A 27,810-nucleotide genomic window follows, 5' to 3' on the forward strand; every position below is an offset into this window, starting at 1 on the left:
GAGGGATGCTGGATGGCTGGAGACTGGACTATAAATTGAGGAGTCATCCAAAATAAAAGAATAGCAGAGCAGCTACTTGTAATCCCTGCACTGGGATGTGTTCTGAAAGAGCTTTGGGATGTTACCCCCTTAGGAACTTTTCCTTTTAGTGAGAACAGGCATAAGAAACTTTCTCAAATTAAAATGTCAGGAAAATGTTTTAAAAAGAAACAGTGAAAACAACTACAAGAAATTAGGAAGACAAGATTCCAAGAGTTAATGAACTAAAATTCCAAATAGCCAAATTACTTTATTGTGTCACCTGTAGTTTAAATGGGGCCAGCACTGCTGGAATTGATCGTGACTGCAGTTCTTTAAAAAGGCTCTTGGGTCATGCAAGGAATATCAGAGCAGTAAACTTGATTTTTGTTGTGTTGAGAAGAATCAGCACAGTTCTTCTAAATGGAAGTCATCACAAACCTATCCCACTACCTTATAGAAATATGCCCATGGTGTGAAGTAACTGAGAGAGCATATTGGATCTCCTAAAAATGTTTGGGAAAAAAAAAAAACCAACAGAGAAAGATAGGAATATGAGAGTGATGTTGAAAGAAGAGAAAAGCAGAAGCTGTGGGAATTAAACATAAATTCTTAATAACAAAGAGGGAAAAAATGAGGAATAAATTACTGAAAACATTGGGAACTCTCAGGGAGGAAAGACAGAGCAGTACAGAAATGTCTCCATGCAATCATGTAGAGCCATGGGGCAGCCACATCTCTCCTGGTCCCTCAGGTTCTTGTTGCTGATTTCAATAGTGATATGGCAGAAATTTGTGAAACAGAGTGAAAGGCAAAAAACTTGGGAATTTGAGAGCTCTCTCAGCCTTGTATTGCTCTGTCCTAAAAAAGTCAAAGCTTGAGGAAGTATCCTCTGCACATCAGGAACCCATAACCTCCAGGTTGCTGGGAACTAGATGCCTATTAGCAAAAATGGTATTATCTGGTATTTCTTGTGTTCTTACCATTATTTTCCTAAGCATCTATTATCATCTGCCCACTGAGAAGTTTCTGAGGTAGATAGGCCTTTGCTAATATGGCTGTTCTTCTGCATGGCCACCATGGCATTTCGAGGCAGCTCTGCACCAAGGCAGGAGGACTTCTGCTGCTTTTCTTCTTCTTGCAGAAAGTCTGTTGCTGCGCAAGGTTTGGCAGGTACCAGCCCCACATCCGATAACCACCCACATCAGAAAGGGCTGCCTAGATAAGAGTCATTCTATCGGTAGTGAAATTCCTATTTTAATGTAATTTTACAGACCCTGATTCACTGTCCCTTAACTGCAGCTTGTTATTTCTGGCATTAGAGGGTAAAAAAAAATAGCTTCTGGGCATGTGACACTATTCACAGGCCTTTAATGTCAGAAATAATGATCATGTTAAATTGGAGCTCATTACGACGAAATGAGACCTCATTGAGCCCTCTTTTTGGGGGGTTGTTTAATGATTTTCCTTTTTCTCTTCTTTTTTTTTTTTCCCTTCCTAAGTAGCTCTGAATTGGTACACTGGGGGAGAAGCTGGGAGGTTTGGTGGTAAATTTAAATCGCAAGAAATGTATACCTTTAAAATACATTTTAGAAAAAGGCTTGATTTTTCTACTGTTCTCCCCAAGTACCCAGGTCCTTTGTTACATTTTCAGGTACAGAAATTTCTTGCACCTCTTAAGGCCGCTAATAATGGTTATATCTAAGGCAGCTACAAAACATATTTAGGACTTTATTTCAAACACTACTTTTCTCATAATGAACATGAGGATCCCATTTCCCAGTCTTTTTTTCTAATCATATTCAGAAGTTCTGAAGCTGCCTCCTGTGACAGAGCTGCAATAAGGCAGCTTTGCCTATGTGTGACACCAGGTGCATGCCCACACATCCTGTCCCTTCTTGGGACCTGCTATGCCACAGTAGCTTCCAGATCGCAAACGCATCTGGAATTCTGGCCTAATGGTGTGTCCAGCCATCCATGGGCAGAGCTCTGCTGCAGCTGTTCTCTGCAGAGCCGTCTAGGATCAGACTATCAACAATATCTTACTGCTATCAAGTTATTAATAGGGCGGATATCTCCAGGGGAAAGAAGTGTTGTTGCTCTCCTTTCTTCTTCCATGTGTATCTTCATTTTATAGCATTCTGTCCATGATCTCAGAACACCTCTGTGGATTTAAGTAGCTCTATTTCTGCCCATGCTTCATCCCCTCCTCTCAGTTACTGAGATTTATTTGTCTATTATTTGATTTCTTCCATGTTTTCACTGCCTTCTGTATGGTACCATGCCTTGTCCTAGGCCTTCAGTGAGCTCTGATGGAATGGGATGGCATGGCCAGCAGTGGTCTCCATATGCAATCAGCAGAACTGCAGCCAAATAGGGCAAGAAGATCTTGAATAAGCAGTTATGATACTGTGTCTTCATGTTATGAACCATTAGAGAAGGCTCAATTATGAGAGCAACACAGGAGAAAACTTGAGGGTGGCTTAAAAAATGGTAAGGGGAGCTGACAGAAAGACAAATACAAAAGTGGAATTAGTCTCTAGATAGCAAAAGAAAAGTAGCAAACAGATCATAAGGAGCTGTGAAGCAGGGAGATAAATATGTTATGTATGCACTAAAAATTAAGCACCTGTAGATGGTTGCATGTCAAAGTGATAAACTTAGAAGATTATCTTTGTCCCAGGTTTCAGAGGAATGTGAAGATACTAAGACTAAAGAAAGGATGTTTCTATTTTGTACCTGATAAACAATGGGTGTCTAGAAAAGTATTTTAGTAATGAAGGTGTTTAGTGAAAGAGGTGCTATGGAGAAAGGAAGCCACATGTAGACTAAAACAGGAATATGATGACAAGGAAAAGCTGCATTAAAATGTGATGTCTGAGTTAGGGACTTCAGTATTGAAACACCTGAGAAAGCTGGAAATAAAAGCTACTTTGCAGAGCAGATTAGAACCTCCACTCTAGCTAAACATGGTTCTTGATGTGCTAGATGAGATACTGAATTACACTTTAAGATAGAGGGTAGACTCTTGAATCCTCAGCATAGACATAACTCCTTTTCTATTTGTGTTGTGAAAACCCATTTCTCTCTGTTCAGTAACATACATACATATATATGTACGATATACAGTGGGTTTTCTTGCAAGGAATTTTGGGTCACAGAGAAAAGACAAACTGACCAAATTGCAGGATTAGAGTCCTTTGGTAGAGAAAGCCACAGCAGAGAAGCTTTTCTCAGTACTGAATGAGGAAATACTAAGGACTGTGGACTGGGGAGACACTAAGAACCATGCACAGGTCATATGCTGGTTGTATAACCTACCTGAAAAGACAAAATTCAGTAATGCTGCACTTAATATTTTGAGGAAATAACTGGACTTCTAGCTCTCAGCACATCTATTGATTGCATACAGGAATAAACTCAACCATTGTCTTCAGCACAATCAGCTCTTCTCTGCAATATCTGGTTGAGAGTTTGACAGTTCCTCCTCTTAACATGCCTAAGACTTTGCTCTTGAGGTTAGGTCACTAGGAGAGGCTGGAGGATCTTATCTTCCTGTCCAATGCAAAGACCTTGAGGAGCCAAGTGGCAGGTTTTTGTATACCTCTCTGGTAGAGAATCTTGTATATTAAGGCCAATACTTCAGACTAACAACCTAGAGCTGTAGTTGAATGTTGGTCTGTCTCACTACACATGCTCTCCAAAGGCTCAGAAGAAGATGTTCAAGAGCAGTCACTACCTGCTCTGCTTTGCCTGTGCACTGCCAGTGGCACAATGACTAGTATTTAGCTCTGGGAAAACAACGTTTGAATTGTGTTAAGCATATTCCAGTGTGAAGAAAAATCCTGAAGATAATTATTTGTATCAAAATTATTTTCCATTCTTCAGCAGATGTTTTCAGACTTCAAATATGTTGTTTTCTGCAAGTGCTGCATAATAAATTAATTGTTTAATTAGTAATAGATGTGTCACTCCTGGGAGCAAATCTCTTACTTTGAACACATAAACCAGACACCTCTTTCATGTTTAATATGTTGGGTTTAAGACTTTTACCTCTTTTTAAATAGGTGTACTTTCACAGATCAGATAATACCTTAAACTATTGTCAGTGATTACCTGAGATCTCACAACACAGTGTGGAGCAAACTACAGACATTTCTTGACTTTAATCACCAATGAAAGCAGGAAGAAATTAGAATTTACTTCCCATCAGTAGATCTCTTGCAGACATCCCACCTACTCTAAGTGCTGAAGTGGTCCTCATTACCATAGATGTGAAATTCTCGCAGCTCTGAAAATCTTTCTAATGTAGTCACACAGGAGAGTACATTATGTCTTGGAAGGGAATCAAGGCCCAGGGAGACTAATGGAATAGGGAGACTTTTGGCCCAAGACACTGGCCTTTGTAGCAGGAAGCTCTTCTTGTTCTTGAGCCTCCAGAACAGAAAACTTTTGGTGACCACCAGTTGCTTCAGTTACATTGTGTAGAAGGGGCACAGAATGGACCCCTACCACTTGGAAAGGAAAAGGGATGGGTAGCTGCCCCTTCTGCTGATCACTGATGGACAGCAGTGCTTCTGTCACATGCACTTGGTCCTTCATTCTCTTTTGGTATGTCTGAGCTTTTTGCAGATGGTGCTTTGCCAGCACAAAGTGACCCAGTTCTATTGCTGGCCAGCACTACTGAAATCCAACAATGAGCAATAGCAGTTGTATACATGATATTGTGGTGTTCTTGTCCAAACGTTCAGCTGTTTGAGCTGTTGGGGATTTTATTTTTGTGAGCAAGGTTTTATTTTATATTCAATATTTGAATAGAAATAGAAATATTTGACCATTTTATATCAGTAGATCTCTATTTTGTAGAGATCTATATATTTTATTTGAATATTTTATATTCAATTGAACTCTTCATTATTACAAAACCCTCAGTGAATGTATGTAGTGGTTCTAGTGGATTGATTCAGACAGTATTGAAAATACTGGTAGCATCTGAACTTTCTTTGCTTCTGCCTTACCAGTAGGAATTGCCAGTTTCTTGAGAATTTCTCCTTATCCCTTGGTCCTGGAGAGAAGAGCTATGTTAGATTTAGGGATCACCTCCTCATAGACAGGAGACACTGTAGGACTGTAGATATACTACCAAAACATGCAACTGAAGGGTTAAGAAAGCCAAAACACATCTAGAGATGAAAGTGGTAAGGGATGTGAAGAACAACCAAAAGGGCTTCTGCATGTCACTGTCCCTGGAGGTGTTCAAGAAAAGACTAGATGAGGCACTTAGTTCCATGGTCTAGGTGACTAGATAGGGCTGGATGATAGGTTGGACTGGATGATCTTGGAGGTCTCTTCCAACCTGATTGATTCTGTGATTCTATGTATATCAGCAGCAAAAGGGATACTAGAGAAAAGGTCTGCTGCTGAGATCTCTATATACACTGAAGTATGTATATGTGTGTACATAAGAGCATCAGTGAATATCAGAAACTTTAAATATATTTTAGTTATGGGGACACTGAACTCAAGAAAAGAAGATTGTGAGAGCTCTTACCACATTAAAGGTTCAGCATGGTTCTGTGCTGACTGAAGGACAGCTTTGGTTAGATGGCAATTTTTAATAATTAAGTGTGTTGGTGAAACAGAGGAAGGGAGACAACAAAGAAGTCATCAAATTCTAAGGAGCAGCTCAGAATTTACTGAATGTGAAGGAATCCAGTGGAGCCCTGCATCCCTCTCACACTTTCAGCTTTTGATGGTCAACAGTTCTTGGTGCCTGAGGCCAGAATAGCCTCTTCTTCCACCCAACTATATGAGGACACCTGGCTATGGTGGGGTTTTGCAAGTGATGAGCCTGCCTACTAAGGGAACCAGGAGACCTGAAACTCCTTCAACCAAACCCACCAGGTTGACTTGTCATGAAACACCCACTTCAGTTGTGTTACCTAGGGCTGGATGCTAACAGGTGACTGGGCCATGAAAGCTCTTTGTTCCATTCCTGTCCCCAGCCTGCTCCACGCTCTCCCCTCTGCTTTTGTTATCTATCCAAATTGTTAGCAGGAGAGATAGATGTATGCAAAGCACTTTCACAGAATCCAAGCTGGAACAGCTGTCAGAGATGCAATCCCACTTAGTTGGTCTTCATAAAATGTGTGCGGCATTTTTAAGAGTCTGGATAAAGGGTGAAGGCAAACTGCGCCCATTTAGCAGAAGGCAGCATGTGACAGCTGACAAAGTGACAGTGGGCCCCTGAACAGCCCATGTCACTCTTCAGCAGGAGGCCCTGAAATGCCCATTTTAATTTAAATGTTATTTTCAAATAAAATTGCCACTTTGGGATAATTGCTTCTTACTGTGTAACTTTGAGAACACTGTACTGAGCAAAGTGGGTGCAGCTTTCTTTATTGTTGTTCTTATTTGTTATTGTGCAGCACCATATGTGTCTGTAGCCCTGTGCAATAGGTGGTCCCCAGAACTGCCTGCTGCACAAATCAGTCTTTTGTTCTGGGAGCTGTTGTTTTTTTAAAAAAAAGCAAAAAAACCCAACAAAACAAACCCCCCAACCTCTGCACGAGATGAGGAACTGGAATCGGGGCGATTTCAGTCATACTCATTGTTTTGGGGGTTTTTGTTTGCGCAGTTTTCTGGTAACCAGGTCTACAGTGATGGGCACAATATAAACAAATATTTTGCTTTGTGCAGAGTGACTTACAGCTCTTTTCATCTGAAAGCTCCACCAACTACTCACTCACTTTCCCTTTTCTTTCTGGTCGCTCAGAGCCTCCTGCTATGGCATGAAACAAAAGTGCACAACCCGTTCTCCAGCAGCTTTGCAAACGCAATCAGCATGTTTACAAATTCAGTTTATTGTAGCTCTTCCCTTCATGGAGAGAAGAAAGTGTTGGCTTAAATCCTGAAGCACCTGGCTCTGGTTATGATGGGTTTATGAGGTTCTTTTCGTAGTGTTTTGTGATACCCTGAGGCTTGGTGTGTCTTGGGATGTCCTAGTAATGGAGTAGAGAGGTCAGAAGAACAGCAGTGAGAGACTCCATCTAATTCACACCTTGGCACCAGCACGCTGGGGCTGACATGTCCAATTTACTGTGGCACTGTTTGACAGGTGTCAGGACTCGACAGTCACACAGAGGTACACAGAGGCTGCAGCATCAGAAAAGAGAGGGGATGATTGAACATCCTGCAAATGAGACACCCAGGGAAAGAAAAACAGAGGCGCGGGAGCACACGGGCGCGCGCACGCACACAACGGTTCAACAGAAATCTAGGCTAATTAACGCCTGCTGTTGCCTCATGCATGGCATGGCCCCTCAAGGACTCTGCCATTCGAGGGTTGAAAACACGTCAAGAGGCTCCTCTTTTCTCTTGCACAAAGAATATGGTGACGTTTTAGTCCTCAGAAAAGTTAGGACTTCCTCGGTCTTCATAGCAAGTTATGAAACTTCTTCAAGTTTAGCCTCACCAGCTCCACTCCTTGCTTCCCAGTCTTTTGTCTAATCAGGCCACCATTTACTTGACAAGAAGCACATCCTGAAACCTAACCTCCTCCTGGATCCATCTCTATGTGCTTTTCTTTCCATAGACCTGCAGAACAGTCTCTGCATCCCATTCCTGAGGGCAGGAACATTTCAGATCAGGTCTATGTACCCATTAGCTGCACTGGCATTGTATACTGACTTTTGAGGGCCTTGCTGCCCCAGCTGATGAGTGGCTAGATGCCATAGTCATTCTTCTCTCCAGCCAGAGAGGCTGCTGAAATTTGGGCAGGTCTCGTTACCTGGTGCTGGGTTTGACTTTTCCTGGCTGCACCCAGAAGTAACTGGGAATATCCCTCTGCAGGTGATAGAAATCTCCTAGAAAAGAGCAGATATATTTCCACAGTTCTCCAAAAATTCTGGTGCTGTTGGGGGAGGAGCAATTCCCGAGTAGGTGTTGATAAAGCTTCTTACAAGGTGGGCCTCTCCCTAGCTGCTGAGACCTCTGGAGAGGCTTGTCACGCGTCTGATAACCGTTATCCTGGCCTCTGCTGGACTGAGTAATGGTAAGGAGCACACAGAGACCCTGAGAGCCACTCGGGATCTGCCAGCCACCCTCTAATGAGGTTTACATTAATGTCACAAAAGGAAAGGTTCCTAGACCTTAAATTTGCCTGGAACATGAGAAATGCAACCAGATCCTTGTTCTCCATTCTGTGACCTTCCTGTCACTGCTGCAGTGCGGATGGGCGACTGTGCAAAAAGCTTCTGCTTTACTTTGGGCTGAATTTCAGAGTGGGCTAGCAGTGGGAGGCTGCGATGTTTGAAATTTGTCTGAAGGGGGAGGATCCCATCATTTGGGGAAACAGCTCTGTACAATGCTGCAAATCAACAGGACACAGTCTTGTCCTGCTGAGAGAGTCAGCAGAGCCAAAACTGAATTTAAAGAAAGCTTTTATTATTATTATTATTCATGTCAGGGCTCCGTTGGGAAAATCTTTATCTGCATTAAAACGTACATAAGAAGAGGAAAGAAGAAAAGGGCAAGAAGAGTGTGTACTACAAAGCGTCCCTTTGAGCTCAGCTCCCTTCCTCTGTAAAGTTCGTTGCCAGGCTCTTTGCAGGGAGAGAATTTGGGTTCAAGGTTGAGCTGGAGACGTTTCCTTGCGGAATGTCTATCCCCTGGTCGCACCTTTAGGAGATTATCCCGTCATTAAATATTTGTAGGATAACAGGAGAAGCCTAATTTAGTTTTTGTTTCTTTTTCTCTGTGGTTTAATCACAGATGAAAGAGACTAATAGCACTACAGAGCTTTCTGGTGATCAAAGGCCAATCAATCCTCTTTGTGGAGTAATTAACTATTTGCTAAACTTGCAGAATTGATTTCCATTTAGGGCTAAGAGAGAGGGTTTTAAATGAAGACCGATTTACCAGGCATGAGGAGGGAATCTCAGCACTGATGCCAGGAGATACTCAGAGTGATGAATTGGAGCCTGCTAATTGGAGGATGAAAAATACAGCTGGAATCTAGCCCCATTTGCTCCTACTTTGGGGAAAGACAGGAAAAGGGAAATAAGGCTGAGAATCTGACAGATGGCTTTCTGCGAGTGCAGCAGGAGAGCTGAGTACAGTTTAAGCAGCATCTGAGTGACTGGAGGAAAGAGAGATGTAACCAGCACAAAACCGTGTTGCAGTGAATCCATTATTCAGCTAGCTGCTCCATCTAGGAATCGCTGTTATCTGCTCTCCTGCAACTTTGGGCTGGTGAGCTCAGAATGTTCATTGTAGTTATTGGACACCGCAGCCCAAATGAAGTATTTTGCTGATGAAGTCCCAAGCAGCTGCTGCTGTGTCACGCAGTGCTGCCATGCTCCTGTGTCTTCTGGTCATGGCCAGAGAGAGGACTCTGGGTTTTAGGTGGACCCAGTGTGGTTGTTCTTCTGTCTTCATCGAGCAGCACATTATCAGGGCAGGAGGCCACCAACACCAGAACATCCTGTGCACATAATTTCTGGTCTATCATTTTTACCTCTGTGTCTGAGTGTGCACTGTACTGCAAACACCTCTTCATTGTCACACTTGCTGTGTACTGGCCCACAGTGCTGGCAGTTCCCCCAGGGTGGGACATTCTTCGGTAGTTGGGACAAAACTCATCTGGATAATGCAATGATATATAAACCAAGCACAGAGGGTGCTGTGCTCTTCGTCTGAAGGTGAAACATCTACTTCTATAAAGAACTAACACTACTGTGATGTAATGAGGAAGGGGGAAGTAGAGTAGTCAATACTTCTTCACATTGTTATTGGTAAGGACTCTAGAAGGAGGCCCAGGAGGACATGGACCTTTTGTATGTACCTCAGAACCACAGACCTTCTGAGGCTGTCTCCTGGCCCTCAGAGTTAGCCTAATGCTTCACCAAGAAAGAGTAAAATGCAAATTAGGGAAATCACTGTGAAACTGATTGTGTTCTTTGTGATGACTACACAGATCTGATCTTACTTTATCATGGAGAAACGTGACTCCTCTGTACCAGTGGTTTCCTAGATGTGGTTTGATTCAGCAGTTCCAGGAAAGGCACTGTAGGAGCTTCATTAAGGAATTAACCTGTGTTTAAAGTGCCTGGGCAGGAGCTGTCTGCTGAGCAGGAAGCACAGTCTGCTCTTGGCTATGCTCTGCCACACTATGCTATGCTGTGCCATTCCGTGCTGCTCTTGAGGCCTATGTGGCTGAGAGCAGCAACCTGTGGACTCTTGCCCTACTGTTCCAAGCAGCTGGAGCAATGGTTTTAGGGTTGGTTTGAGCTGGCTGTGCCAGCCTGTGCCACAGGTGCTGGATGGGGTGGCCATCAGGTGATGGGAACAGATGGCCTGGTGCTGGGCTGTGTTTCTAGGGGCCTTTGCACAGCAAGAGGCAGGGAAGTTTTCTCGTGGTGCAGCGCTGGTGCTGAGATGATTGTATTTGCTTGTTATAAATTGAATTCGCCTATTAGAGAGCTATGACTTGATTTTTTTCATTAGCACACAAAGCTTGGAGGGAAAGTTTCTTCTGAGGTCCCTCCAGACCTCTTTAAACAGGGCTATAATGATTCTCTGTTGAGAAAGAGCAAAAGAAATTCCACTGCTGTTTAAACAATTAAAAGCGGAGCTGTACTTGGCGCAGGGCTGCGGCACGGCATAACCTCTCCTCTGCCTGACCAGCAGCTTCTCAATGCAGGGGCTGCTGTGAACTGCCTCACTGCAGGATAATTACGTTAGGGACCCACACGGCCTGCTGGAAATCAATTCTGTTGGGCCAGCGTGTTTGTTCGGAAATCCACTCAGCCAATTCAGGAGTACATTAGGCTGCAGGCCCTGCACGCTGACCTCCTCAGGATTGGGGTTGACACTTGAACGAAGGCGTTTGTCCAGTTAAAGGACAGTGCTACCAGCAGACTCTTATCTCCCCTAAATTGGATTACTCAGATCTGCTTGTTCTCTTTAAAGATAGCTACTTCAGGTTTTTTCCCCCCTCTCTTTCTGTCTGTCTGAGTTACCTGGCGGTTACTATTTAACATGCCCTTCTCAGTAGTCCTGGGCAGTCTACATTTAATACCACCCCTAAGAGCTTGCTTTCCTGGCTGGAACTGACTTGTATCAGGGAGCCATTCTTCCTAGCACTTCTGGATCAACAGTCACTTCCTACTGGGTTGTGCAGCAAAACTGCATCAAATGTCAGCAAAACAGGGTCTGTGTCACCAGGTACGAGGCTGGTTCAACCCAAGTGCTAGGCTGGGGGTGAGGGAGATTTCTTGGCTGTCATAGAATCACAGAATCATAGAAAGGCTTGGGTTGGAGGTGACCTTTAAAGGTCATCTAGTCCAATGCCCTGGCAGTCAGCAGGGGCATCTGCAACTAGAGCAGGTTGCTCAGAGGCCCAGACAACCTGACCTGGAGTGGTTCCAGAGATGGAGCATCTGGAGATGGTTTTATCTCTCTGGGCAACCTGAGTCTCAAAAGTTCTTTCATTCCATCCAGTCTAAATCTCCCACTTTTAGTTCAAACCATCACTGACTGTCCTGTTAAAACAGGCCCTGCTAAGAAGTCTGTCTCCAGCTTTCTGATCAGCCCCTTTAAGTACTAAAAGGCCTCGCTGGAGCCTTCTTTTCTCCAGGCTGAACAATCCCAACTCTCTTAACCTGTCCTCACAGCAGAGGGGTTCCAGCCCTCGCATGATTGTTGTGGCTTCTTCTGGATCTGCCTCCATGATGGGGCTGCATTTGGGCCATCTCAAGGTGAGGACCTGGCACTGTTGACAGACCTGCTGTGCCACAGGCTCTGAAAGCACATGAGGCTGGCTGCCAGGCCAGGCTGGTGATCAGGGTGTAATGAATCCTGAGCAGGAGAGGTGAGGTCAATTCATCTGAAGGTTTGTGTTGGACTTTTCAGTGGCGTATGTTCCTTGCCAAGGAGAACTGTGCATGGACATGAGAACTTAATCCATCCCTGGATACAAGCTTGTTAGGTCAGCAACCAGCCTTGTGGTGAACTGGACATGCCTGAACTAGTTTCTTCACAACGATCTTGAGTGTCAGAGATCTCTGATACCTGCTCTGACCTGTTCTGTCAGTGGAAAGACTATCTTGAAGTGTTCAAGCCATAACATATAAAGAAATCCCAGTTTTCTTTAATATTTTTGCATTGGAAACTTTCATTTTATATTTTTAAATCCAGAGCAGCTGTTTGTAGACTATTACAGTGGCTCACCTCAAAACCATTTCCATGTGAAACAGGTTGTCAGCATAGTCTGTCCTCTGTTGCAGAGGGTAGCTGTATGTGTACCTCAAAATGGAATGTTTTCTTGCTTTTCTCTGCAAAATGTGGAGGAAAAAGTGGAAAATAAGGTTGAGGAAGAAATAATTTGATTGAATCCGTGGAGAGTTGCCTCCCTCTGAGCTGAAAATACACGCACACACACACACACACACGTCTTTCTGCTTGGTAGCTGACCCATACATAGATTTTTTGTTACGGTCTTGTAAAGAATCAAAGCTTCTTTTCCTTGCTTTATCTCCAAACAGTGCTGCTTGTCCTTCTTTTAAGCAGAATACTATCAAAATAGAAAAAAGTTCTCTTGAAAGAAGAATTTTTGGCATGCATTTTGTATTTTGTGTGAGAAGACAAGGGCAGGAGGGGAAGAGAGGGTGCAGGAAATGGAAGTGTGGGAGCATGTTCTGTTAGTACCTTTTCCAGTAAGCAGAGATTTGGGACAGTATTTCTGTAATGGGCAGGGAGCAGTGGAATGGATGCAGGGATCACGGTGATAGTGCCCTTGCAGTGGGATGAGTGACTGCATGGAGGGACTGAGATGAAAATGTGCTGGACACTGCAGCTCAGGTTAGCATCTTTATGCTGACAAAATGTTTCCCAAACAGTTTGATAACATCTCTGTAGGTGAAAGATACACTGAAATATCAAAAATGTTCAAGTCTTCTGTGTGTATGCAGAATCTCTGTTGCAGGCTTCTATGGGAGTCAAAGTTCTTGCTTAGCATACAAAGGCTTATGAGTTTTAGAGTGTTCAGACTCTTAATCTACAAAGCATAATTTAATCCTCTTTATCTAGCTGCACCACAAAGCCCCAGTAGTAAATAAATTGTACGGTGACTGGATGCAGCTGCAGCTTCTGCTTCCCTCACCTACCTCCAGTACATATTTTGCAAAACACAAAATTAACTGATGTCACCAATAAACCAAGAGCAGGGTTTGCAGGACCATGGGTTGTAACACAGCAGTAGACCTTAAGCACAACTGATAGCTCTGAGTTCCTGCTCAGCTGCCTGCCGATATCAATGATGTTCTGTTTTCCTGAGTCCCAGCATTTCACCCTTAGTTCTTCAGGGCTCTGAAAGCATGAGAAGGCTGAGTAGTCCTCCAGACTCTCCTTACAGATGTTGCAACATGGAATCCAACTGAATGTGAATTAATTTATGCTGCATAAAGGAGCACATCTCTATGACACCCAGCACGGTGTTTACCTGTGGATTCCAGCACGTCTGCAGTGTGTTGGAAAGGGACAGCTAAGAGCTTTGCTCTCCTCCCTGGTGTGGGTGATCTCGGGAACTGTCTTGTTTTCTCTGAGACAAAGAATTTCAGTGGAGAAAGCCTTTCTGTGGGAGAGCTGTCAGAGATGCAGTCCCTCCTGCATGGCATCACAGCTGCTTTTGGCATCAGCACCAAGTGATGGCACAGTTGGGTGTTTCTTATGTCACTCTGCTGGAAGTCCATCCTAAAGACTGCTGTTTCCAGAATGTGAGTGCCAAGAGGCTGTTGTGTGGTGTCTGGGTTAGATGCCAGGCAAGTTTCAGGTTTGTACTGTGACCTCTGAGTCATGCAGGGATCATATTTGTCCTCTGCGGGAAAGGTTTGTTGTCTACTGTGGTAAAATGAACAACAGCCTTTTTTAATCTTTTTTAAGACTATTGTCATGGCAATGGCAGTTTTTCATAGTACTAAGATAGATGCAATTAGGATAAATCAATAGCTCCTAAAATAACTCTTTTCAGCTACAGAGTAGAAACTTCCATTCAACAGGTAATAAATGGCTTTTCTCTGGTGAGTGTAGTGGCTGAAGTGGACTGAAATCAGAGTCCAGGCTGGACCCAGCATTTACCCTTAGAAATGAAACTCGAGGTATCAGCCTCAGTGCTGGAGAGCACAGGGCTCCACATGTAATTGGCAATTTTCATGACAGAAGGAAAGTCTGCAACCAGATCTTTGCTATTGTACATGGGCAGATTTCTGCTGAGATCAATAGACCTCTACCCCTGGAAGCTGTTGAAGTAGGTTCTTATGTCTGGCGCACGGGAGGTGGGCGTTAGGTGAGACTAAGCTTCCGATTATGTCCACTCTCACGTGCATCGGTTTTGTTCCCTCCTTTTGTTACCGAAAGACAGCTCAAGTAACTTCACATTCACTTTTCCTTTGATAGATACATCTCACCAAGACTTGAGAAAGCAGAAGAGAAAGCAAATGTTAAAGAAAAAAAAAAAATAGAAAAGTTGCATAGAAAAGTTTCTTCAAAATAGTTTCAGGAGGGTGCATCCATCACTGGCTGGAAAGGGGATTGTGGCAGGGACATTCAAACAGCAGTGTGATGCACAAATGTTTTGATGAGAACTTGATCTATAGAAGCTTCTGTCATGGGTGCATAACAGGCTATCTTTGTCTGCTGTCCTTGATTTACCTCCCTCTCCTTTCTTGATTTTACAACTGTAGTCCACTCTGACCCTGACTCTTTGGTTGCTCTGGACTCATGAAAAATAAGCTATTCCTCCCAAGACAGTCACCCTCCTCTCTTCCTGCCTGCCGTGCAGCAGAGCTCTGCACAGCTCTTGTAATGACATCCTCAATACCAGCAAAAGATGAATAATAAAAACTGCTGCCATTGGTCCCAAAAGGGCCTTCTGAGGAGGTTTGTTTCAGAATAATGAGTATGGAAATTCTGCATCCATAATGAACTGCAAGCAGTCTTCCAACTCACTCGTGCCGAAAATTCACACTTGCCTTTCCCATAACTTGTCACTTTTCTTTTATTAGTATTGTTCAATATGTAAACAAGGCCAAGAAACTCTTTGTTCCTTTGTGCCTACTTACATTTGTCCATTAATCCCAGTCTCCCCTCCCCCCCCCCCCCCCCAGCACACAGGATTACACAAAGCAAAAGTCATTAATTTTTATCTCTGACTATCTGTAGGCTTTTTAATGTGGCCTGGCTTGCTTATGCACCAGCAATTACATGTCATAAGTGCTTGTAGATGCTGAAGCAGTATCGTAGGCTGATGAATCACTGCCTTCTCCTCTGATTAGTATGCAAGGGGCTGTACTCTTCTTTGAGCAGCTGGCATGCCAATGAGGATCTGGCTCTGCTGGTCAAGGCATCTGGACATGAATTCAATATGGATTGCTTTAATTAAATGGCTAAGCACACAAGGAGCTAAGAAACAACTCCATCATTGAGTGAAACTTGAAAATAAAGTTGACATGAGAGCGTAGGTAGAAGGAATTGTTTAAACACCTGTTGTCTCACTGGTGAACTTTCAGGTTCTGTTTCCATTAATGAAGTTCTTACAAGTGTCTAAATTCCCAGTTTATCCATCAGGAAAAAAATCTAAAATTAGACTTACCATTAAAAGTTCAGGAATCAGTGAACTTGCTTCCATTTCTCTGCTCTTTATAGGGACTGGGTTGTTTTTTTTTTTTTGGTTGGTTAATGTTTTGGGTGTGTTTTTTTTTTAATAGTAAGATTATAGCAATTTGTAGAACAGCTGTTTTAAAGGAGGAATTGGGTAGGGGTGTGCTGAACCACTGAGAAGTGGAAAATAGCAAATAATCTCTGAGTATGCTGGGGTGGAGCAGGAGAAGATGAGAGAAGAAAAGCATCACAAAAGACTTTCTGTGCCCACTTTGAGGGTCTGTGAATTATACCAATTGGGAAAAAAATACTATAGGTGTATTTTGTATGGTTAGAGCTCAGTCTTTACGAAATGGAAATGCAAAGTCTATTCTTTGCTTTAGATTTTTCTGGTCGGATATAGCCTTAATTTCTGCTCCACAGCTCTGTGTACTGGACATCAAATTGCAGGTCTGATTAAAGCATTGTGTCATGCTGAAAAATTCCAAGTTCATCTGAACTGTTTAGTTCATCGACTAAATAGTGTGATGAATAAAAATGGGACATCATCTGCACTGTATTAAGTCAGAGTCCCAGTCTCCTACCAAATCAACACCTCATCACCTGTGTCCCTGCCAGGACCATCACACTGACTCATGCAAAATATGATAGTTACTTTACCTTAATATGACAGACTATTTTTGTTGTTTGGAAAAACTCCTACAAACTGTGGCTGTGCAGATGTGGCTGTGCAGATGTGCAGATGCACTTCTAAGGCTTCTTAGTTCAACTTGAGCTTTCCAACCGCTGCCATCCTCTCTCCCACCCACTGGCCCCAATTCTCTTTACCTTTGTGGCAGAGAAACCTCTCTTGGTGCACAGAGACCATACCCAGAGCTGACAGTTTCTGCTTACCAAGCACAGGCAAACTCCATGGGCACACATATGTGCAGAGCAAAGGGAAACAGCAAATGAACTATGAGGGATTGTTCTTTGATGCAGTTTGGTTGGGAAATCACAAGGTTTAGCCCAAGCTTACCTCTGGGATTTTCATGTTCTTAATGATTTCATGCACTTTGTAGTTATTTTGGTCCTCAGGAGGAAACATGAGTGCAGCTGTCATGATAGCTTGATAGACACCAGAAGGTTTCTTTTCTTTTTTTTCCATGTACAGTTTACCATCCTTATGAGGCAGATATCGTTCACGGTGTTTCAGGGAGTGGTACAAAGCTATTGTTTCATCAGCAATAGAGATGAAAGGAATCCTCTGCTGTGACATCTGCTAAATCGTGAATCCTTCATACCCTCCATGCTAGGAGCTTGCAGTGTGGCATCCAAAGCGGTCTCTTAAGCACTGTTCAGCACAGCAGTAGGGCTCTGGTGACCCTTATCACCACCCTCGTTCAGCATGTCAGTGCTGCAGGCAATGCTTGAGACCCAGGGATGCAGGAGCTGCCCAGAAATCATCTGCAGGTCATAGAGATCTTGAGAAGATACAAAAGGGTTGCAGAAAAATGAGGGGTGACATGCTGAGACTGTAGCTGTGAGAAGAACAGGAAAAATGGATCCCTCTGTGTATGATGGGCTTAGTGCCATGATGGGGTTTAAGTGATAAATGTAAATGCTAGCAGATTGCACTTGGTGTCTTCAAATTGCTGGTACATGGCACTACATTATCGAAACGTGATTTCAAGCTAAAAATTTGTTCTGAACTTGGTAAGCAGGAAAGATCCCAGCCACTTGCCTTATCTAGACTGTAGGAAAAGGAAGCCAGCAAAATCAGATTGGAATCTGTATTAAAGGTGGGGTTTCTCTTGTTGTGTATCTCCAGAGACTTTCTTGTGTCTGCTGTATATTGTATATGCCTCACAACCCAAGGAGTTTCCTCCTGTCCTTCACCTAGATGAGGGACACGAGGGTGATGTGTTCCCCAGCAGTACCACAATTGCCTGTGCTATTAGGAGGAGGTGTTTAAATCTGTTAACATTAAAAGAATTACAGAAAACCCACCACTAACACTGCAACAAGGATACTTTTTTTTGTAATCTTGGGTATTCATTCTGCCTAAATGTTGCACAATTTACTACTCTGCAGTTGTTCAGCATTTTAATGTGGATGACAAATATGTGATTGTATTTCACTGCTGTGGCAGCTATTTCTTAAGTTTTATTTTTAACACAATTAGGTTTGTGTCGATAGGATCTCCAGTGATTTCCTCCCCCTTCCCCCACTTCTTTTTTGCCTGCGCTCACTCGAGGTCAAGTCCTAAAGAAGTTCAGTGCCCTCTGGAGCACATTACTGATGTGTGGAAAACATCCTTTAGCTTAGAAAGGCAGATTTTGTATCAAAGAGAAATTTAATTTATTATCTTTGTAGCTGTCACCCCTCTCAGCGAAAGCTCTAGAGCTCTGTTTTCCCCTTGTTTTCCCACTGCCCACCAAAGCTGCCATCTTCTGCTTTGTTCTGCCCTTCTTTCCTCCTGTGCGCCAGTATCTGTCCCAGCTCCTGCTGCAGAGGAAGGTTGGTGCGGTAGACAGGATACTATACTTAGTGCAACCCAGTTTACTCTCATCATTTTAATAGTGGACCTAAGGTATGTTGCCATGTGAACAAGTCATCATGTCGCCATGGCAACCAGCCGGATTGCAGCACCACTCCGAGGAGTGGACTCTTTCCCCCCCCCCCCCCCTTTTTTTTTTTTTTTCTAGTCAGTGCTTTTTCTTTTGTTAAATTTGCTGAAGAGCTCACAATAGGAGGATTCAGGCTGCTTTATCAAGCAGCCTTTCATTTAAACCTGTAAGTTGTTGTATAAACAGAAGGGCCAGTGTGCCACTAGATTCACTTTCAAGGCAGACTTGATGAGGGCTTTGAACCAGGACCCCATCGTGTTCTGCAGCTTGATCAGAACTGAGACAATTACGTGTCTTGGCATCTTTCAGACTCTTCTCCACACTTCTCTGCTGCCCACAGTAGGGATCCCAGATACTCCAACTTGGATTGGGTGACCTGTGGACAGCCCTTTGCGGTTGCTTTGGGCCTTTTTTGCTTTTGGAGATCTCAGTAGGCCAAAATTAGACACACTGAGAGGTTGGGGGGTTATTTCTTTTTTTTTCCTCCTTCTCCATCCCACATAACATAGGCAGCTTCCAGCACCAAGCAATGGGGGCAGAGGAGGAACATGAAAAGACAAATGATTCAGGCACTTAGGCACCAGAGCAGGGAGAGTCATGTGCGTGTGGTAGTACGTAGAGGAACGGCAGCTGAACACGTAGAACTCTGGAGAGGACTGGGAAAAATATGCAAATAAAACATAGCTATCAAGCCTGAACTATGAAATGTTATTTTCTACATTTAGTCCCAGTAACACAACTCTTCTTTCTCTGAAACTCTGTGGGAAGTTGTGTGCTGGGACAGTGGAGGTCATTCACAGCCACTCTTCAGGTGCAGGCTCCATCTCCGCAGTTTATCCGCACACATGCTTCTGGCATAGCACAAGGAGCTCTTCAGAAAAGAGTGTCTTTCAAGAGAGCTTCCGGAGCTTGAGTGGCAGCCTTCAGAATGGCAGCAGAGATTCTGATCTGACACAATTGCAATTGTATGACCTTGATGGACCCAGATGGATCTGTTCCCAACGTGGCCCTCTAATGCTTGGTTCATTCCTGTGACAGCAAACAAGGAATATCAGAAATGAGGCAGGAGAAAGGACTAACCGGAGTGGGTTTGTATGAGGAAAACAATCACTGGGCCAGGAGCCAGTGCTGGTGGGTTGTCTGGATGTAGTAATGCAAACTAGATGTCTTGCATGGGGGGATTTATTCACTCTGCGGATGAAGGAAGGTGTAGGTGTTGTTTCAATGGTAATGTGGTCCTCTTAGCACAGGGAAGATAAATGGAACAGCATTTGGCTTTGGACACAGAGGATTGCAAGAATAATGCCTGTAAAATGTCAGACTGCAATGCTAGCCTGTAACACCTCAGCAAAACCAGAAAAATCACAGAACCATCTTAACCATACCTGTGTGTCCTGTTGGGGACGTTTGTGGTGTTCAGCACCAGGCACTGCACACCGTCTGTACATTACTCACTTTAGAGTGGCGCGTGTGGACAGATGCCCAGCACAGGCTGGGCTCTTGCTCCTCACACCCATTTAGGCAGGCAGTTGGCGAGGTGAATCGTCCTCCACAGGCAGCAGGGATCATTTCTTCTTTGTGCATAAAATTACAGCAAACAAGCCTCAAATAACGCAGGACACTTTCATAATTGATTTATGCGAGGACTCTGAAAGTTCTATTACCTTTTGTTTAGCTCAGGGGGCCTGACTCTATGCAATCCATTGCTGAAACTAATTACAAGATATAATTAAACTGTGACACGAAGATATTATACCGTTAGTTTACTAATGACACCGCGAAGCTGTACCACCAGCACAGGACAGTGATTATGCTTCATTCATTATTTATCCGTTTGCTAAATGAGACGCTGACATTTTCAAAAATTACTTTGAGGTTTCTTAATTGTCGGCAGCAGGATGGACTGGAAAGAGAGCTCCTTCCTCTTAGTTACTTATCGAAACCTCAGATGTATTATTAGCAAAATAAATAAATAAATAAATAAATACAAGACAACACTCAGCCTTTCTGGCCATTGTTCTGCCTGAACCTGGGCAGACGTTTCTGAGCGCTGATGTCAAGTGATGAACGAGAAACGTCTCCAGGTGAGGTGTCTCCTATCGGGTTTTATGCCATAACCTGGGTAAGCTGATGTTTTGTAGAAGGGCAAATTTTAAGTGGTTCAGTGCCAGGCTGTCCCACTTCTTCCTCTGAGCAGCTTTGGGAGTGCAGTTGCGTCTTTGTTAATGTGGTAACTTTTTGGACTTTATTGATCAGGAAGTCATTTCTCCATTAGGATTACTGAAATAGAATTATTTACCTTAAAAATACCCTGTGCCACAGAAGTGCTGTAATTGGCATGGAGCAGCACAGGCACTACCTCTGGGTTGGTAATTTGGGTGGATGTCCTCTCTTCTTCTCTGCCCTCCATTCTGGTGTGGCACCATTTACTTGCAGTCTAGTAAAGCTCATTGCTGCAGTGCTAGGCTGGCCAACCAACCAAGAAAACCTGGCTCCTGCTCTGAAGAGTTCACCATCTGCTAAAGCAAGCCAAGCCACATCCTATGGCCAGAGATTAAATGTGTTTTCTTTGTCCTCTTAAGAGAGGATTTTTGTGGACAGGATTTGTTCACAACCACCAGATCTCTGTGTAGTCACCTCATTTTTCTGTGCTGTAATTAATTTAGGAGTTTGGCTTAGCATATTTTCAAAACAAAGATGCACTAACTAGCTTCATTAGGACAAATTCTGGTGTCTTCTCTTTATCTGCAGTCATTCTTCTCTCTGTGCCTCTCCACTATGCCCTGTTCTTGGGTTTGGAGAGCCTGGAAGGTACATTTGTTTCTGTATGGCCACTAACCTCAGGGTAACCTCCCCAGCAAGGCAGCCTGCTCCATCCCATCAGAGGCACCACTGGGCAGCTGAAGACAAGGTTTAATGTCTTCAGAGTGTAATGGCATCCGGCATCTATAATGATGCCATTTTCTCTCCTGTGCTGATTAAATATGATTTACCAAGAGAACTAAATGATGAATATTTGAGCAGAGTGTGTTGAACCAACAGCTGGTAAAATAGTCACAATAAATACACTTGTAAGAGGGGAAGAATGAGGGATTTATGAGTTACAGAACATTAGGAAGTTCAGTGAAAAAAAAGGAAGAGATTAACACTAAGGGCAGGAGAATATTTCTAGTGCTTTGTCAAAGGGAATAGCCACAAGTCACCGGTTTGGATTTCTTTCACTGTCTTCCAGGAAGAAGGATTTTTCCTCCTTTTCCCTCCCTCTAAATTAGTTTAGGAATTGCTCTGATTTGATTATGTATGATAGTAATTAACTTCCATATGTTGCATATTGTAACCCCTGAAAGTTAAATGGGACGTGGAAGGGTGAGGATTGTGTCTTCTCCAGAAGTACACTGATGTGATCCCAGCTGTCCTCCAAACCAGGAAAGCTCTGACTGGCAGCTGGGTACTTGCTGATTTTTTTTTCCAGGAGTGGAACATGAAATGTTTGCAGAAAGCTGGAATATTTGTGTATTTTACACCCATCTTCAGTCTCTGTTATGGGAAGGTGTAAGAGGGATTGAGATGGACAGTGGGACTGCAGTTCAGCTCTCCACTTTGCCTAGACTGGAATCAAGTGGCAGTTCAGAAAGGAAAGAATTAGAGCAAAACTGTTTCCCAGAGCCGTATTTACCCAATAAACAGTAAATGTTTAACGGTCTCCAAGTGTGCTTCAGAGAAACCCTGTGATTACAATTGTTTAAAGAAAATGGTGGGAAGGCAATTAAGAAGACATTAGATGAGTACCTGGTGCTTCATGGACTCCAAAAAGCACCCAGAAGGTGTAAAGCTGCTTATTTTGCTGAAGTGGCACTTACTGCAGAGCATTACCTCCTAGATCTGGTGACCACTAACCACCAGATTGCTCCAGCAAAACTCACACATAGTTCTAGTAACTGCTGACAGCCTCACCTCCCCTTAGATGGTGGTGTCCTCACCGCAGATTAGATTGAGGCTGGGGCGGCCAAGAGCTCAGACAGGGATACTGAAACTGCCAGCCCTTGCCTGGGAGTCCTCAGCACCAGCTGAAATTTCTCCCACTGCAGAAGGTACTTCAAGGACTAACCAAGAGGGGTTCAAAAGGTTTGTTTAAACATAGAATGTAGAGCCCCCCAGGAATCCCAAGTCTTGGATACAAGGAATGTGAACTTTCTTACACAGTGGTCTTGCAGTGTCACTGAGCAATGTGGAAGAGCAGAGCAATTTTTTAACGTCTCCTTATAATTTTCTTCTCAGCACCTTCTTGTGTATATTTTTTACTTAAGTCTTATGCTGCGGTGGGGGGGGAAAGGTGTTCCTTAAATAGCTGCAAAAGAGAAAGGGAAATAAATGAGCCCTAATGTTTCCAAAATGTAAGCTTTTTTGAGTTTGTGCATATTCCTTGTCTTTGCCCTCCTTCCCTTGATGCTTCTGTGCCGCCTACACACTGCAGATACTTTTTCCACCTGCTTTTTTTCACCCATTATCTATGTTCTCCTGACGATATTTTGGGTTTGGAGCAGCTTTTTTGTTTTAGAATTAAAGTTGTTCTTGTTCCTGCACTCCTGTGCCTCACGAGCAGTTAGACTTTGGTATGAGCTTCTTGGCCCCAAGTCCCGGGCAGTAGGAAAATTAGTGAAGATGCAAATTGATCAAGAGCTTACAATCAGTTTGCTATTAGATTAACATGACCCATCCTTTCAATCTAGGATGCCAGGATACTAGGATGCTTAGGTGTAATTGATTCTGCCTGTGGGTAGAAAGATCAATTTAGTGACTTTCTGAGGTCCTTCCCAGCCCTGTTTTCTATTATTCCGATCATGGACATTCTAATCCTATATTCCTGGGCTCTGTTAGTGAGTCAGGGGCAGATACAGCTTGAAAAGCCTTAGCTGAGCAGTTCTTTCCCCAGTATAAACTTAGAAGACTTGGGAGAAATGATATTACGTATTTCTTTGGATTAAAAACAAATTGCATTCCATAATTCCCAGTTTTAACATCAACTACTGTATGAAAAACTCTAGACTTTTACCAAAGCGTGCAGGGAAGAGAGCTACATGGCTACATCAGACACGGCAATATGCATCTGGGTTGAGCAAATGCTGCTTGCTTGTTCCTGCTACGGGTCCCTCAGCCAGCTCTGCTCGGTGCCTCTGATATTTCTCCTGGGTTTTATTACCATTGTACAAACAGCCTGCTTTAGCATTTTTTTCTAGCTCTTTTCTCCCTCTCTCCCCCACAGTGAACTGCCAGGCTCTAAATATAGGTCACCCCAGGCAATTAGGGAAGAGTTGCTGGTTTTGAAAGATATTCAGCAGGCAGGAAGCCCAGTTTCCAAATGAGTTATCAGGTGATATGATGTTTGGCCTCAGCCGGAGTGATTGACAGGAGGCTGCATGTTTGCAGATACATTATTTAAACACGGTGAGATATAAGAGATCTTCTGCACTAATTACTTCGAAGGCTGTATTAATCACAAGACACTTTAATACTCAATCAATACTTGCATTTGTCAGTGACCTTGTAAATCTCCTCCACTTTAACTCTGCTGTGTGGCAAAAGCTGCTGCTCAACATCTTTGGGTGACTTGTTTTGTGCAGCTGCTGCTCAGCAATCGCTGTTCAACTGTCTCAGTTTCAGTGTTTAAAGCTCGATTTCCAAGGTAGAACTAGGAAGAGGACAGATGTTAAAGCAGCTAGGCAGATGTATTCTAACTACAGTGTCATCATTCCTGATGAGAATTAGGCAACACATCTGCTAAAGAGACATTTCATATGGCATCCATACATTCTAACTTCACAGTGGTGATAATGACAGAGCAGTGAGGTCTGTAACATACTCTATGTTGTAACTGACATGTCATAGTCATGTGACGATACCAACATGCTTATCCTAATATCTTTTGGATGTAAGGGAAGTGAAACTTAGTAATTTCTTCAGAGTAAAGGGAGAAATTAAAGTAATGTCTTCAAATTAAGGCAAGACTGCATTGCAGTTCAACAGCATTTCAAAGTGGAATAGAGCCATTGGGTTTTTTTTTGTTTAAGGCACTGAGATAGAAGATGGAAACCGAGGTGGGGGAAAGATTGTGCAGTGTGAACTCCTATTTAGTTGGAACTGTTTATCTTTTTATAGAGCTTTTCTGGCTGTTGGACTGGTGTTCAAACAGATATTTCTTATATTCCCAAATTGAAGTGTTCAACTAATAATACTTTACCTGGCAAGGGTTTGGGGATTTAAGTATTTTTGACTCTTAAGAGTAGTTTACTCAATTGCTTATATCTGGTAACCAGAAAGCAAAGCCTGGATTCTGCAAAAAGGTCACAGAATCACTGAGGTTGAAAGGCACCTCTGGAAATGGCTTGATCCAGCCAGCATGGAAAGAGATTGAGAAGTCCAGAACTGGACCCACTACTGCAGCTGTGGCCTCACCAGTGCTGAGCAGAGGGGCAGGGGGCAGGGTCACCTCCCTAATCCTGCTTGCAACATTCCATCTTGCACAGCCCAGGATGCTGCTGGCTACCTGTGACATGATGGTACATTCTTGCCTCATGTTCAGCCTGATGTTCACCAGGAACCCCAGGTCCTCCTCTGCAGATCAATGCCTGGCATGCCAAAGACTGCCCCTTCCCAGGGACAGGACTAGACTTTTCCCTTTGCTGCATTTCAAGATTTCTGGTAGCTCCTTTGAGGACCCCCAGAATGGCAGCACAGCTCTCTGGTATGTCAGCTTCTGCTTCTGTTTCATCTGCAGTGCCATGCTGAAGATGTGTTCTGTCCTGCAGGTCCAGCTTGTTAATGAAGCTCTTGAAGACCCCTTGGCCCTACCATTGACCTTGGGTGCACCACATGCTGGTTTTCCCCAATCCAAATAAACATTATGAGGTTCTTGTGCCAATTGCAATTCCTTTTTCCAAGGGACTTCTGTAGGTAATTGTTACAGCATTCCTCCTTCCACACTGTAACCTTGATATCAGATCTGCACCACAAGGCTTGCAAATATTTAGACCATTTCATTAGTCTTTCTGTATGACCTTTTTCACTACAATGAGAAAGGTTTTCCATTAAACCTCTTCCTTTATCAGGGTCAGCGCTTGATTTCCACTTCTGTGGCACAGTAGCTTGGGTGGCATGCATACCCACCTTCCTATGTCCTCCAGTTCCACCTGCACGATGCTCTTTATAGCCATTTTATCTTTATGCTCCTTTCTGTGGAATCCTCCTGCAGAATCTTACCAGCGGCATGCAAAAATTACCTTCCTCCCATTCCACCTGCCCCCGCCTGTAGTCACTGCTGTCATCTCTGCGGCTGCTCAGCTGCAGAGAGAGGTGAGTTTAGTGCTTTCCCTCTGCTCTCAGGCCATTTTTCCTATGCTGCTTTTTTTTATTATTTTATTTTATTTGTGGTCCCTGTCATTCTGCCGGGGCAAAGGGGTAAAGAGATTTGACACTAAGTGCGGGGAAATGCTGTATCTGGAATCTATCTTCCAGACGGCAAAAGAATAAAAATTCATGGCAGGACAGCCGCTGCTGACACGTTCCCAAAGACATATTGCAGGTAGCATTATTTATTGTGGCACGGAGTTCATAGAAGTGCTACCTCAAAGCACCCTGAGAGATCCTAAAAAGCCCATCTCCCATCAGGTACGGCAGATTTATGGTGGCTGCCGGGGAGGGGGTCAGGCGGCGCGGTGCAGGAGGCAGCTCCTCGCGGGAAGCCTGGCTGCTCTCGCACGGATGCAGTGCAGGGCGATTGGCTCAAAGCAAGGCTTGAGCTGGTAATGTTGACCATAAAATTGCAGTGACACGCTGCCTTAGATAAGGAATGCTGGAGGGAGGGGACAGAGCAGAAGCACTGGAGGCGAGCACATGTGATCATATTTTAGGTTAATGCGGGAGAAGGAGTGATGGGGGTGGGGATGGGGACAGGGACAGATTGATGGTCTCAGGAGAGAGCGACATGTTCCCTGTGCTGGAGGCTGATCTCAGCCCGCAGTAATGCATGATGGCTGAAGCAGACCACTCTGACCTCGCTGTGTCCAAGAGAGGGAAGGGAAGGGAGAGGTTGTCCCACTCACAGCCCTGGGCTCGCCTGTGGACAGGTTAAAATCAGAGGATCGTGGAATGGTTTGTATTGCAAGAGACCTTAAAGATCATCTCGTTTCAGCTGCCATGCTGTGGGCAGGGACATAGAATCACAGAATCATAGAATGGTTTGGATTGGAAGGAATCTCAAAAATCATGTTGTTTTAACTCTGCTGCCATGGGCAGGGGCACCTTCAACTAGACTGGGTTGCTCAAGGCCTCATCCAATGTGACTTTGAACACTTCCAGAATTGGCCCCTACACAGCTTCTCTGGACAACCTATTCCAGTGCCACCTTCATGAAATACTGCAGTCCTCCAATGCCACCCTGATAGGCAGCCTGCAAAGTGAGGATGGGCAGAGAGCACAGCTTCTGCCACAGGTTCTGGGACAAAAGAGCAGGTTCCTGTTCTCATCTGTTTGGCTGTACCAATCCAACCACTACTCCAGGCAGTCACACTTGCAGTCACAGGCAGTGCAGGCATGTTCCTGATCTTCTTCCACCATGGCTACAGTTCTGTTGTTTTCTGAAAATCGTTCACTGGCACATTCAAAATTACTGGATTCTCCTAAAGTGGAGCAAGTCTGAAGCAGCTCTGAAGCTTTGAGATGAAGTTTAGAGCTTGTTCTTTAATGGTCATGTGTGACCAGGCCACAGGGTACAGATGTGTTCTACATCATGGATTTCAACTTCAGTCATGTAAATAAATGTTAGTGTCTAGTGGACCAGAGACCATTCTGAAACACGGAACAAAGCTGTGTGGGAGTTTTGGCAAGATGTGGTTCCACATCATCTTTAGCTTTACGTGTTGGATTTCTGCAGAGATGAGGACAATGAAATAATGGAAGCATTGGGGTTATAAATGTGGCTTGAGGAAGCTATGTGTAAGAGGGTATCTTGCTAATCTTCTGCTGTGCTGTAAGCAGTCAGCTGCTATACTGAGAAGTGCTGACACCTTTCTAATCCCAGTGTTAATTTGCTTGAGAAGAATCAGTAAGATAAGTAACCAAAAAAAAGTAGTTCTTTTCAGAGGCCTGGGATTTCTTTGGGGTGTTTTTCTGTTTATTGCTTGAACTTTATCTGGTCTGCTACACCTCTGCTATCTCATTGCTCTTTTCTCACCATGAGTGAAATTTGGGCTGCAAAGAATTAATCTGCTTTCACTGAGTGTCATTGCAGGTCCCATGGACAGTCAGTGATACTTCCTGGGCAGCAAAGCAAACTGTGACTGTGTGAGCTCTAGAAGTGTGTTTGAGAGCATTTATTCACTAAGAATTCCCAGAAACCTTATTCTGGGCAGTCAGCTTCAGCAATGTTTGGAACTTCTGAGGTCATTAAAGAACTTCTCTCAAATGATACAAAAATGTTATCAATGCCTCATGAAACTTTGAATGCCTTCTGGACAGTGCTTTCCCCTTC

The sequence above is a fragment of the Pogoniulus pusillus genome, chromosome 20 (genome assembly GCF_015220805.1).
Source record: "Pogoniulus pusillus isolate bPogPus1 chromosome 20, bPogPus1.pri, whole genome shotgun sequence".
NCBI classification, from domain to species: domain Eukaryota; kingdom Metazoa; phylum Chordata; class Aves; order Piciformes; family Lybiidae; genus Pogoniulus; species Pogoniulus pusillus.